The sequence below is a fragment of the Drosophila yakuba genome, unplaced genomic scaffold, assembly GCF_016746365.2.
Source record: "Drosophila yakuba strain Tai18E2 unplaced genomic scaffold, Prin_Dyak_Tai18E2_2.1 Segkk50_quiver_pilon_scaf, whole genome shotgun sequence".
In the NCBI taxonomy this organism is placed as follows: domain Eukaryota; kingdom Metazoa; phylum Arthropoda; class Insecta; order Diptera; family Drosophilidae; genus Drosophila; species Drosophila yakuba.
The window spans coordinates 618,082-632,753 of NW_025048817.1; the positions used below are offsets into that span (position 1 = coordinate 618,082).

The following is a 14,672-nucleotide window of genomic DNA, read 5'->3' on the forward strand; positions in this document are numbered from 1 at the left end:
CTCTGAACTACTAACAAATATGAACTTCGAACTTAGGCAGCGGCAGAGCCACGACAGAATTCGCTTGACTTCGGTGTTTGAAACTTTGCTAGAAAAGGCCTGTGCGATTTGAATTTTCGAACTATCGCGACGAAAAATACGGGCGAGGAGTTTTTGCTACTGAAGGGTATACATATACATACATACAACATACATATACATATACACAAATATTAAATGCTTTGGCCAAATTGAAGAATCAATAATTGTTGGAAAATGTCCGTCTGAAAGCTCAACCTTAAACGAAGAAATCATACATATCTGGTTAAAGTTATACTTAGAGACGAACAATTCTGTTGCAAAACATTAAACTTTTAGCTTTGGTTAGTTCGAATATCGTCTGGGGCTGTTGGGTTAAGACGGGAGATGAAGATATAATTACAGCAGGCAAAGCTAAATATCGGTTTTGAACGCTTCATCTCTTTTCCAAAAATAGAATTTCCGGGTTTCCATGTAGGCAGTTACAACTGACTTCTGTTACATACGTGGCCGATTATATGAGCAAAGGTTCTGTCGAAACTGAAACCTGCGGTGCAGATGTAGGCGCTGATTGAAGAGTGGAGACGCTTAGATTGAGCCCTGCCACTGCTTTTCGATTTCGTAACGGAATACATTATTTTTTTATTATAACTATTTTGTCTGACTTTTAAACTCGGTTATTAGACCAGCACTGTGCTCGAAGTCAAGACATTTCTGGTGAACATAAGGCTGCCGAGATTAGATTTTGCTAATGATATATGGAACAAGCAAAAGAATTTCAATGTAGTTTAAATGCTTATATTAGCGTAGATATTGGCTAACTATAAACAAAATGTAAACAAAAATCAAGTTAATAGAGCTTGCGCAGCTATGTGCTTTTGAGTGCGAGAAATAGGAATAGAGTGATCGGGATAAACAAAAAGACCATTGGTTTTGCCGTAAACCCAAGCCCAAGAATAAAGCATTAAAGCAAACACAAAATTTTGGGTCGTTATTTTGTCACTGTCAGAAGTCAATCTCTTATTTTACGATCTAAACGTATTGTAATGATTAAGACCACCAACACTCTGAACAGGTAAAAAAACGTAATTAAAAGCCTTAATTTATGACGTCTTTTCTAAATGAATTATTAATAATAAATGATGCAATTTTGATGTTTTGTAGAGAAAATAATGAAAAGAGAAATAAAATACAACGAATTAGTGAAAGATATGTACCTCGTGTTGGAACTAATTTGTTTTACATAAGATGATGCTGGCAAACTATTGATAGTCAAACATACAAAAGTAAATACTCTCATGGAAGCTACTGACATAGGGCATATTTACCAGTATATTATATTTTGTTATTGTATTTATAGCAATTGTTATGCAGTATGAAAGAAGTCAAAGCAAGTGCACATCATTTGGAGTCGACTTTTGACGGTCAGAAAAATTCCCCAAAGCCATAGGAATGATGTAGACAACTCCAAAAGATTTTGGCATGAGGCTATATAACTTTACAATTGAGAATTAAAATTGTCTTGGGGTAGCCGGTCCTTAGAAGGTATCAGCGGGCTAGTTGATCATTTCACTGCATTCGTCTTAAGCTGCGAGCTTAAAGTTACCCTTTGGCATGGGGATTCGGAAGCGCATCCAGCTTGTTTAAGTATTTTACTTTTCCGGATATTTTGGATATTTTGCCCCTTAGGTCAGAGTCGTAACACCATATGGACGTAAGTACAGTGTTGTTATACCTGCGCCAAGTATACCGTTACTCGTAAAGTAAGAGGGATATTATTTTCGTTGAAGAGTATATAACAAGCAGGAAAGGCGTTTACGACTATATAAAGTATGTTTATTCATGATTAGTCATGATCTAGTCACGATCTAGTCATGTCGGTCTCTACGACCGTCTGTCTTTCCGTCCGCATAAACGCCTCGATCTCAGGAACTATAAACACAGTTGAAAAATATTTTAATGTTTCTCATGGTTCACTGGCCAGTATGTAGGTATACCCACGAATACGTAGTTGAGCTTTTCTTTTGCTTTGATTTTTGAACTATAGTGCTGCTTACTTTTGGGGGTAAAAAGGAGATATCCGCAAACAGTATGCTTTGCATTATAGTCTATGAGTTATGCTTAGTATGAATGCTGATGATAGTGGATTGTAGGTGTTCGTTTTGGAAAGTGTTGGAAATCAAGTATCGTACGTGTTCTTATTATTACTCCAGTACGGATCATAGAACGTTTACGTTGAAACAATTTTAAAATTTTTTTCATTTTATTATTTTTTTTCTTAAAATTTCTCGTTTGCACTTTCTCCAGCTGGGTAATGGATACTGATAGTTCTGAAACTCGACAATAGCTTTCTATCTTATTATAATCATAAAGTTTTATTAAGTATATAACTATTTACTGCAAAGGCATCTAAGCTTCGTCTTCATGATTACAGCCAATTTTTTTTTGCTATATGAACATTTTCTTTAAAGTTTTGAAAGTCACTTCCGTCTGAGTTAGCCGAGTAAGAATCTGGTGTTTAAAGACTATTGCCATCGAATTCAACTGGTGTTTAACCTGGAGGTCCAAGTGTTGATCTGATTCTTTGCAATTTATTTACTATTACTTACAAACCTGTTCGATAAATAAATAATAAATAAATTTTTTAAATCTCAAATGACTGGAAGTAAATTTCTTCTTAAATTCTCAAGTTCATCATTACGTACGATTAAGCAATAGCAAAATTAATTCTTTTTATCCATCTAAGCTGGTGATTCCACTTCAGTATAGCGTCAAAAGGACGCTATCCTTTTCAAGGATATTAAATAAATAACACACATGTCAAAATCTTATTCCCCTAGTCATTTCATAAACATCAACAGTTGATCTTTGTAAAGGATTATTTAAAGCAAAAATAACTGATGCGAATTTATTTACATGTTCTTCAAAATATGCTTTTTTTATTCAGCTGGACTCTGCTTTTATCCACTTCTGGTTTTGTATCATCCGGATCCAAGCTTAGGCATTCTGCAAAAAATTGCTCCATAGAAGAATATACATGTTCGAGTACACCGCTTAAGTCGTGGCCTTCATCTGCATAAGTCTGAAAAACAAAAATTGTCAGTATATTGTACATGATTTTTTTTATATACCCGTTAATCGTAGAGTAAAAGGGTATACTAGATTCGTTGAAAAGTATGTAACAGGCACTAGGAAGCGTTTCCGACCATGTAATAAATATATATTATTGATCAGGATCAATAGCCGAGTCGATCTGGCCATGTCCGTCTGTTCGTCTGTCTGTCCGTATGAACGTCGAGATCTCAGGAACTACAAAAGCTAGAAAGTTGAGAGTAAGCCTACAGACTCCAGAGACATAGACGCAGCGCAATTTTGTCGATTCATGTTGCCAAGCCCACTCTAACGGCCACAAACCGCCCAAAACTGCCACGCCCACACTTTTGAAAAATGTTTTGATATTTTTTCATTATACCCGTTACTCGTAGAGTAAAAGGGTATACTAGATTCGTTGAAAAGTATGTAACAGGCAGAAGGAAGCGTTTCCGACCATATAAAGTATATATATTTTTGATCAGGATCAATAGCCGAGTCGATCTGGCCATGTCTGTCTGTCCGTCCGTCTGTCTGTCCGTCCGCATGAACGCTGAGATCTCAGGAACTACAAAAATCACTACTTTCACAAACACAAACCGCCTAAAAAGTTTTGATATTTTTTCATTTTATTATTAGTCTTGTAAATTTCTATCGATTCGCCAAAAACGTTTTGCCACCCCCACTCTAACGGCCACAAACCACCCAAAGTGCCACGCCTACAATTTTGAAAAATGTTTTAATATTTTTTCATTTTTGTATTGGTCTTGTAAATTTCTATCGATTTGCCAAAAACCTTTTTGCCACGCCCACTCTAACGCCCACAAACCGCCCACACTTTTAAATTTTTTTTTGATTTTTATTAGTCTTGTAAATTTCTATCGATTTGCCAAAAAACTTGAACTCCCATTTTGGTTTTTGGAGCGAAATTTGGCATTGATGCGCGCATGCATGGGCTGCGAAAGTAAATCCGTATACATAATTACAGAACGTAGAAGCGCGAGAGAAAGCGGTTTGTCGGTCTTCGAGTAGGCATGGCAACATGGATCTACGAGTCATGTAAATTTCTATCGATTTGCCAAAAATCTTTTGCCACTCCCACTCCAGCTGCCCAAAACTGATACACCCACACTTTTGAAAAATTTTTTGATATATTTTCAGTTTTGTGTTTGTCTTGCAAATTTCTATCGATATGACAAAAAGTTGTTTGCTTCGTCTACTCTAACGCCCACAAGCCGGCCAAAGCCCACAGTTTTGAAAAATGGTTTCACTTTTTCATTTTATTATTAGCCCTGTACATTTGCCGAAAAACGCCCACCCATTTGAAAACATTTTTCTAATTTTTTTTTTTTCAATTAATTCTTGTTTTCCCTATTTCTATCAATATCAAAAGAAAAATGTGAGAATTACAGATAGTCGGGGAACTCTTACATAGCATTCTCCCTTTGTTTTACCCGTTACTCGTAGAGTAAAAAAGTATACTAGATTCGTTGAAAAATATGTAACAGGCATGAAGAAAGCGTTTCCGACCATATAAAGTATATATATTTTTTGATCAGGATCCATAGCCGAGTCGATCTGGCCATGTCCGTCTGTCCGTCCGTCTGTCTGTCCGTCCGTATGAACGCTGAGATCTCAGGAACTACAAAAGCTACAAAGTTGAGATTAAGCATACAGACTCCAGTGACATAGACGGTGCGCAAGTTTGTCGATTCATGTTGCCACGCCCACTTTAACGAACACAAACCGCCTAAAACTGCCACGCCCACACTTTTGAAAAAAGTTTTGATATTTTTTCATTTTTGTATTAGTCTTGTAAATTTCTATCGATTCGCCAAAAAACGTTTTGCCACGCCCACTCTAACGGCCACAAACCACCCAAAGTGCCACGCCTACAATTTTGAAAAATGTTTTGATATTTTTTCATTTTTGTATTGGTCTTGTAAATTTCTATCGATTTGCCAAAAAACTCTAACTCCCACAAACCGTCAAAAACTGTCAGTGTTGAAGACTCTCCTTCGCACTTCCACTAGCTTAGTAACGGGTATCAAATAGTCGGGGAACTCGACTATAGCGTTTTCTCTTGTTTTTACCTGGTATCGAAAGAGAATATTGGCGCTTGTTAATGATTTTGCTAATTGCACTCCATGGACAAAAGGAGCTGTAGTATCTGCTAGACCGTGAATCAAAAAATATGAATTGGATTTAATTAGACGTGCCCTTTGAGTTGCATCTGCTTCAACATAGCCTTTAAAATTTTCAGCAGGCAGGCCTAATATACGCTCAGTAAACGCTGAATCTATTGGGAGATAGTTATTAATAATTAAATAAGGTTTTTGTAAATTTAAAGATGTAGCTTTTTAAATTATTAATGTTAGTACTTACTTGAATATAGCCAATCTGCAGTAGGAGAAACTGCGATTCCACATTTAAATACGTCCTGTTGAGTACCGAGAGCCATTGAGGTTACATAACCTCCATAGCCCCACCCCCACATACCTACTCTTGTTTCATCTAAAAAACCTATAGTGTCCAGCAAGTATCTAAAAAAGTAAACCTTTTACATAAATTGTAAATATAATAAAATAAAAGTACTCACCCAAGAACAGAAATTTGATCTAATACTTCTACTCCTCCTAAATGACGATATAGTGTTTTTTTACTTTGACCCTTGGACCCTCGTACATCTAGGCGGATATAGACAACATCATTTCTTGATGACATGTATGTACCCCAGTCGATCTTAAACTTCTCAGAAACGGATTCTGAGCCGGGACGTCCATTGCTGAAAGAGAATCCATATATTTTAAGCATTCTTAATTAGTAATAATTAAAATTTTATAAACAAATAATTTCATTCGAATACTGGTTAATATGTTTTTTTTTTTTGAGCGCAAGACTCATATCCACACCTCCTACCCAACAAACCAAGGGGCGCCGCCGTAAATCTTACGGCCGTTAGAGTGGGCGTGGCAAAACGTTTTTTGGCGAATCGATAGAAATTTACAAGACTAATACAAAAATGAAAAAATATCAAAACTTTTTTCAAAAGTGTGGGCGTGGCAGTTTTAGGCGGTTTGTGTTCGTTAGAGTGGGCGTGGCAACATGAATCGACAAACTTGCGCACCGTCTATGTCACTGGAGTCTGTATGCTTAATCTCAACTTTGTAGCTTTTGTAGTTCCTGAGATCTCAGCGTTCATACGGACGGACAGACAGACGGACGGACAGACGGACATGGCCAGATCGACTCGGCTATGGATCCTGATCAAAAATATATATACTTTATATGGTCGGAAACGCTTTCTTCTGCCTGTTACATATTTTTCAACGAATCTAGTATACCTTTTTACTCTACGAGTAACGGGTAAAACAAGGGAGAATGCTATGTAAGAGTTCCCCGACTATCTGTAATTCTCACATTTTTCTTTTGATATTGATAGAAATAGGGAAAACAAGAATTAATTGAAAAAAAAATTAGAAAAATGTTTCAAATGGGTGGGCGTTTTTCGGCAAATGTACAGGGCTAATAATAAAATGAAAAAAGTGAAACACATTTTTCAAAACTGTGGGCTTTGGCCGGTTTGTGGGCGTTAGAGTAGACGAAGCAAACAACTTTTTGTCATGTCGATAGAAATTTGCAAGACAAATACAAAACTGAAAATATATCAAAAAATTTTCCAAAAGTGTGGGTGTATCAGTTTTGGGCAGCTGGAGTGGGAGTGGCCAAAAGTTTTTTGGCAAATCGATAGAAATTTACATGACATGAATAAATATTCCAACTACCGCAGTTTCCCAGTTCGTTCATCAGATGAATTGAATACCTGATCAACTCATACCGAACAAACGGTGTTTGACAGAAGACCGTAATTTTTAGAGCCATTGAACTACAAGTCATCGAGGATGCGGAAAGGGTCTGCCAAATAGGTTTTCACAACGAGTGGTTAGCTTTAACCAAAATAATTTATTAGTTTATTCACAAACAATGGAAACACAATAAAAACACTAATTAAAGCTTAGTCTGTGATAAAATTTTCATGACCCTAGCAAGGCATGTAATTCAACTGTTCAAATATTACGACAAATTGCCCAACGGGAAGGTCTTTTGAAAACCCAAATTAAATCACTAATCACTCAAACACTAATACCAATACCAATATAAATAAAAATAAAATCTCTCACCCCAATCAATAATTTGGTGTCCCCTTTAATCCATTTATAAGTCCCACGCAGTTTCAAAAAGCATATGTAAACAATCAGACCCTTCATAAAAAAGCTTTTCTGTCGATTCGATCAGAACAGATCAAATTTGTATAATGAATTTAGAACAAAAAATGTCAGTGTTGAAGACCCTCCTTCGCACTTCCAATAGCTGAGTAAGTATCAGATAGTCGGGGAACTCGACTTTAGCGTTCTCTTGTTTTTTTCTGTTTTGTATTTAAGTTTACGGAAGTATTCTGGGTTACCCTGACATTATTGGTAGGATTTTCATTCTGGTTATTGCTGTGGCTACCTTAACCTTGACTTTGGAAATTATTTTGGTTACTGCCTCATCCTCTGTTTCTTCCGCGATAACCACCTCGGCTCTGTAATTATTATAGTAACTTCGGTTCTCACCTCTGCTTTGGTAATTTTTTCGGTTATAATTATCTTTATAGTGTCCTCTATTGGTATAGAATAGAGTGGCCGGTTATTTCCCTAGAGCAGTGAATATATTTTTCTTCATCGTATTAAAATTTCCGGCTTCTACGATTATTTATATCTTATTATGTTCAAAATGCTTTATCATTGCGGATTGCGCGTTTTCTGATTCTAGGCCATTATCTATGTAGGCTGCTTTCAGCGACCCAGCTTTTCCTTCTAGACAACAACAAATTGATCAGAACAGATCAATTGTGTATAAAAAATTCAGAACATATAGAACTTAATTTAACCCGATACTCGTAGAGTAAAAGGTATACTAGATTCGTTAAAAGGAAGTATGTAACGCTGAGATCTAGGAAAGAAAGCTAGAAGCTGAAATTAAGCATACAAACTCCCAAGACATAAAAGCAGCGCAAGTTTGTCGTTTCATGTTGCCACGCCCACTCTAACGCCCACAAAACGACCAAAACTGTCACGCCCACACTTTTGAAAAATGTTTTAATATTTTTTCATTTTTGTATTGGTCTTGTAAATTTCTATCGATTTGCAAAAAAACTTTTTGCCACGCCCACTCTAACGCCCACAAAACGCCCAAAACTGTCACGCCCACACTTTTGAAAAATGTTTTAATATTTTTTCATTTTTGTATTGGTCTTGTAAATTCTATCGATTTGCAAAAAAACTTTTTGCCACGCCCACTCTAACGCCCACAAAACCGCCAAAAACTGTCAGTGTTAAAAACTCTTTCCCGCACTTCCGGGGAGTTCGACTATAGCGTTCTCCCTTGTTTAGAATATATTATCAATCCCCTCAACAATCAAGAGTATCAAATATGCGTTATAGAGGATGCAGCGGAACCAACACGTATCCAGATGGATGATAAATACAAGTTAATTACAATTAAATAGCTGACCAAGCTAATAACAAGGATAAAGATAAATTACATTATACACAAAAACAAGAAGAATGCAAATCAGCAAATTCAACAAACCAAAACTTTCCAATGCTTTGCAATTTTCCAGCCTAAGATCATGTTCAACAATCACAGATACCAATGTATAGTTGACACTGGCTCATCAATAAACATGATGAGCTCAAACTTTTTCAATCTTAAAGTTTACGATATACAAATTGAGAGTAGTCTTTAAGCTCCTCACAAATCCGTGTGCAGGAGAGCGGCCTAGCAACAGCGAAGACCGCTGAAATGCGAGAGGAGTCAAGGGCGGCGATAAGTGAACACTCCGCGAGAACACACTGAAGGAAAGAAGCCAGTGAGTGTTGAAGCTGACACCCAAGGAGGATCCCTGCAAGTGAAGAAGGGAAGAGCATTAACTTGACCTCACGGAGGATACATCCTGCTCCCATAACATCCTAAGCCCCATTCGAGCCGTCAGGTGGTCCGTTGGCAGAGACGACAAGTGCCAGACATAGTCAGAAGGGACATTGGAATCAGTGGTCGGCAAAGGTGGTTTGTGGAAGAGCGTTAACTTAGCATCCTAAGCCCCATTTAAGCCGGCGCGGGTACGCTCTCAAGGACGAAGCGAGACAATGGAGGAAGGACAACGAAGGCGCGACGACGCTCAGCTGACGGCGAGGACTGTGGGAGTCAGAGACTGCAGCAAGCCACCGGCACCCTAAAGTGTACCCGCTAAACACCGGGAGTCTCCGCACCCGGGTGTTTGGAGACACCCTATTTTTAGCAATGACAAACAACCGGGTGTGTGCCACCAGGGAGTTTTTTTTTTACTTGCACAAAAACAACCGGGTGTCTGCTGTGGCAAAGAAGTTTAGGGTGGGTGACGCGCAAGCAAGGATGGCCGCAGGTACTTTTCTGTATGCATAAAATTGTATGGGTGGAAGCGAGACACGGTCCAAAAAATTTAGGGTGAATGAAAACACCCAAGAAAAGGTCGCGGCACATGTTTTTGCTTTTTGATGTATCTAATGTCTTAACAGAAAACAAACTTATGTATTATTTAATAATATATTATATATATTTTGCGTTTTGATGTATCTAGTGTCTTAACAGAAAACAAACTTATTTCTATTCTATTTCTATTGTTTTTTTTTTTCATTTTAAAAAGAAAAATTATACATACAAAGTTAAATATGGAATTAAATATTAAAATTGTAACAAAGCAAATAATATAAGATATAAAAAAGAAATGTCTATTTCGCATTTTTTAAATTTCTGTAAAAAGAATGCATAAATCTACAGATTTTAGGCATAATATATTTCGATTTTCAGTACTTACTGTACTTGTGGATTTTCTTTTAAAAATCCATTTATTTATTTGGAGCCTCTGTTAATGTTAACAATGTTAATTTTCAAATTTTGGAAAACACTTTAGTTATCGAAGATAAAAAGCCCTCTCAGACTTAAATAGTGTACGATGTCAGCTCGATCTCTGAAAAATTAAAACCCAATAATTTTTTTTCCACTTAGGACCCCCTTAACGGTTTACTCTATAACAAATTGCAGTTGCTTTGCGATTTAAAAATCTTGTTTGCGGTAACATTTAAAGTACTTTTAGCAGTCATGGCATCAAAAACAACAACAAACTGGGAAAACAGCGTCATGAAATTCAGAATTCAGACAACTATTTGTTACTTGGCTATGTACGCGCTTACGTTTAATATTTACTGTACTTATCCTTTTCTAAGACTAGGACTAATGTTTGTTGCTCAGCCAACACACTCCGCAGCAACAGTGTTTTAATAATTAACTTGCACTATGTATAAATAATAAAATATGCACAATAAGCATTTTTATTTGCTATTTTAAGATAACAATTAATGTTGTAGCGCTTTTTCGAATGAATATATTTTATTTTATATTGTTAGTGCGATAATTGGCATCGATGCGCACATGCGAAAAGCTGAACGCTAAGTCAAAGTGAAATCGCTTGAGTACAGGACAGGGAGATAGAGCGGCTAGCTTAGATATTCCCGCAGCATATCTGCATATTTACGTAATTGTAATCTCACAGTTGTCATGCTTAAATAAACAAATTAAGATCCGCTGGCGGTGGCGAGACCCAACAAATGCTATACTTTATGATTGCCCATGTAGACAAACTATAACTAATATTATTGAGTAAACTTCAACGGTTAAAAAACCACGAAAATTTCTTTCCACTCGCCTGTTCAAATTCTGTCTAAATCAATTTCTTCTATCCTGTAATCTAAGACGCGTCACAGGCATTTGAGAGAGTATATATTAAAGGTCTAAGTAGTTACTCCCGCAAAGCGCAAGATGCTGAAATCTTGGCGCCTGCTTTCGTCTCCTGTGTCCTTTGAATTTCCGCGTCTTTGATAAACTCGCCACCCTTTTGCCGCATTTTAGCGCATTTATCAGGCGAGTCGATCGTCGTAGTTGTCGCAGTTGTAGTTGTTCAAACCCAATATTAATATCTACATATGTATATAACTATAATATATCATTTTAATCAGAGCAATGGTAAATCTGTATTTAGTCACTAAAACTATATTGTTAAATATATAATCTTGAAAACGGAATTGCTAAGAGCAACGCAAAATCAAAATGTGTTCCGCGTTTTGTAGTGACGCCAGACTACTGGCTCTTAACTTTACTCCGTATATGCATTTTTCACCGTATTTCAAATGAAATAAAAAAGAAACAAGAGAGAACGCTATAGTCGAGTTCCCCGACTATCTGATACCGTTACTCAGCTAGTGAAAGTGCGAAAGAGGTCTTCAACCCTGACGTTTTTTGGCGGTTTGTAGGCGTTAGAGTGGGCGTGGCAAAAAGTTTGGCAAATCGATAGAAATTTACAAGGCCAATACAAAATGAAAAAATATCAAAACATTTTTCAAAAGTGTGGGCGTGGCAGCTTTGGGCGGTTTGTGGGCGTTAGAGTGGTCGTGGCAACATGATTCGACAAACTTGCGCTGCGTCTATGTCCCTGGAGTCTGTATGCTTAATCTCAACTTTGTAGCTTTTGTAGTTCCTGAGATCTCGACGTTCATACGGACAGACAGACGGACGGACAGACGGACATGGCCAAATCGACTCGGCTATTGATCCTGATCAAGAATATATATACTTTATTTGGTCGGAAACGCTTCCTTCTGCCTGTTACATACTTTTCAATGAATCTAGTATACCCTTTTACTCTACGAGTAACGGGTATAATGAAAAAATATCAAAACATTTTTCAAAAGAGTGGGCGTGGCAGTTTTGGGCGGTTTGTGGCCGTTAGAGTGGGCTTGGCAACATGAATCGACAAACTTGCGCTGCGTCTATGTCCCTGGAGTCTGTATGCTTAATCTCAACTTTGTAGCTTTTGTAGTTCCTGAGATCTCGACGTTCATACGGACAGACAGACGGACGGACAGACGGACGGACAGACGGACATGGCCAATCGACTCGGCTATTGATCCTGATCAAGAATATATATACTTTATATGGTCGGAAACGCTTCCTTCTGCCTGTTACATACTTTTCAATGAATCTAGTATACCCTTTTACTCTACGAGTAATCAAAATTATAACCATATTGGGTAATTAAAAAGACAATAATACTCAAGCCACTCATCCAATGCAATACCTCAATAATATATATATAAACAATTTTGCACAAAACATTTATCAAATCCTAAACATGAAAGAATAAGAATTTCGCCGGAGAAAGTACTTTCGCCGTGGGAGAAAACAACATGTATGTGATATCTTAAAATTGGTCTCTCTTGTTTGCAGAGATATAATATGAAAACAAGGCATTGCATTTGTTTTTTTTTTGGTTGTTGGCTCTCCAAGTCTTTTAATAATGCAGTTATCTATATTGAATTTATTATATTTTGATCATCTAATTCGTTGCGAAAACAAAACCAAGGCCTGACCTACAACAACATTGTACATTGTACATTGTACAGTGTACATTGTTTACATCGAGCCTCTCTCGTGTGAAATTGCAGTCGAGGGTAGCATCATAGTGCCTGCTTTAAAACACCATGGTACAGTGAAGGCCCAGAATATAATCATACTTACAATTAAAAGTTAATGAATAATACTAATAGAAAATAATTTGTATAATAGCTACAGTAGTAAATTGGAAAATAATTTAATTTTTTATACCCGTTACTCGTAGAGTAAAAGGGTATACTAGATTCGTTGAAAAGTATGTAACAGGCAGAAGGAAGCGTTTCCGACCATATAAAGTATATATATTCATGATCAGGATCAATAGCCGAGTCGATTTGTCCATGTCCGTCTGTCCGTCCGTCTGTCCGTCTGTCTGTCCGTATGAACGTCGAGATCTCAGGAACTACAAAAGCTACAAAGTTGAGATTAAGCATACAGACTCCAGGGACATAGACGCAGCGCAAGTTTGTCGAATCATGCTGCCACGCCCACTCTAACGCCCACAAACCGCCCAAAGCTGCCACGCCCACACTTTTGAACTATGTTTTGATATTTTTTCATTTTTGTATTGGTCTTGTAAATATCTATCGATTTGCCAAAAAACTTTTTGCCACGCCCACTCTAATGCCCGCAAACCGCCCAAAGCTGCCACGCCCACACTTTTGAAAAATGTTTTGATATTTTTTCATTTTTGTATTGGTCTTGTAAATATCTATCGATTTGCCAAAAAACTTTTTGCCACGCCCACTCTAATGCCCGCAAACCGCCCAAAGCTGCCACGCCCACACTTTTGAAAAATGTTTTGATATTTTTTCTTTTTTGTATTAGTCTTGTAAAATTCTATCGATTTGCCAAAAAACTTTTTGTCACGCCCACTCTAACGCCCACAAAGCGCCAAAAACCGTCAGTGTTGCAGACTCCCCTTCGCACTTCCACTAGCTGAGTAACGGGTATCAGATAGTCGGGGAACTCGACTATAACGTTCTCTCTTGTTTTATTATTGAACTATATTACATTCATACTATATTAATACCTATCCGAATTGTATAGGTTGTTGTTGAACATATTTTATTTTCAGCCACTGTATTTTCACTCATATTTATATATAACGACTATTACAATGAATAAATAACTTTGGAATAATTTCTTGTGCATTAATAAATAAGATATTATAAAAATATATATATATAATAATGATAATATTATAATCGCAATTATAATATTTAAAAGAACAAAATAAGATTAGGAGGTACAAATAATTTCTTGGAGTTTAATTTTTTTGTTTTTTTTTTAAATAATATTTTCCTATTTTACATGTCATCTAATTAGGATCTAGTTTAAAAATTGAGTTAAGTAGGAACAACAACGGTTGTTGTTTAATTAGATTTAATGAATCAATTTATAGTGAAGTACGAATATTGATCTGGGATTATGAACAGCGGATATGATGCAGTGACATGAATTCTTAATGGACCAACAAGATCGCCAATAAATATGGTTTTGCTCCTGGCGATCATGGAAGGGTGGGGCAGCGGCCACTCCACAACATGGGGTGCGCCTTAAGATCCACTATAATATTTTGTTTGAGATTCCCTTTTCTTTTAAATTCTATTCGCAGGCTCCAAATGAATAATAAAATTCTTTTTGGTCACTTACATCTTTCGACCGCGTCCAAATAATCTTGATATCCTTATTTCTTTTGGTGACTCAGTTACAATGAATTTTCTAGTACCTTGCGTTTTGAAAAATGTTTTGATATTTTTTTATTATTATATTATTCTTGTAAATTTCTATCGATTTGCCAAACAACTTTTTGCCACGTCCCCTCTAACGCCCGCAAACCACCAAAAACTGTCAGTGTTGAAGTCCTTCGCAGTGCACTAGCTCAGTAACTGATATCAGATAGTCGGGTAACTCGACTATAGCGTTCTCTCTTGTTTTAAGCTACAACCAGTCTCATGTATGCACCCGAAAAATCACACTTATGCCCACGACGCCTCGCTTCTTGTGCTTCTTCTTCGGTGGTTCCTTTTCGA

The 14,672-nt window shown here is 36.9% G+C and overlaps 1 pseudogene; it reads right to left on the reverse strand.

Moving 5' to 3' along the window:
* Positions 1 to 2,899: 2,899 nt before the first annotated feature.
* LOC26535280 overlaps positions 2,900 to 14,672 on the reverse strand; it is a 383,537-nt pseudogene continuing 371,764 nt past the window's right edge.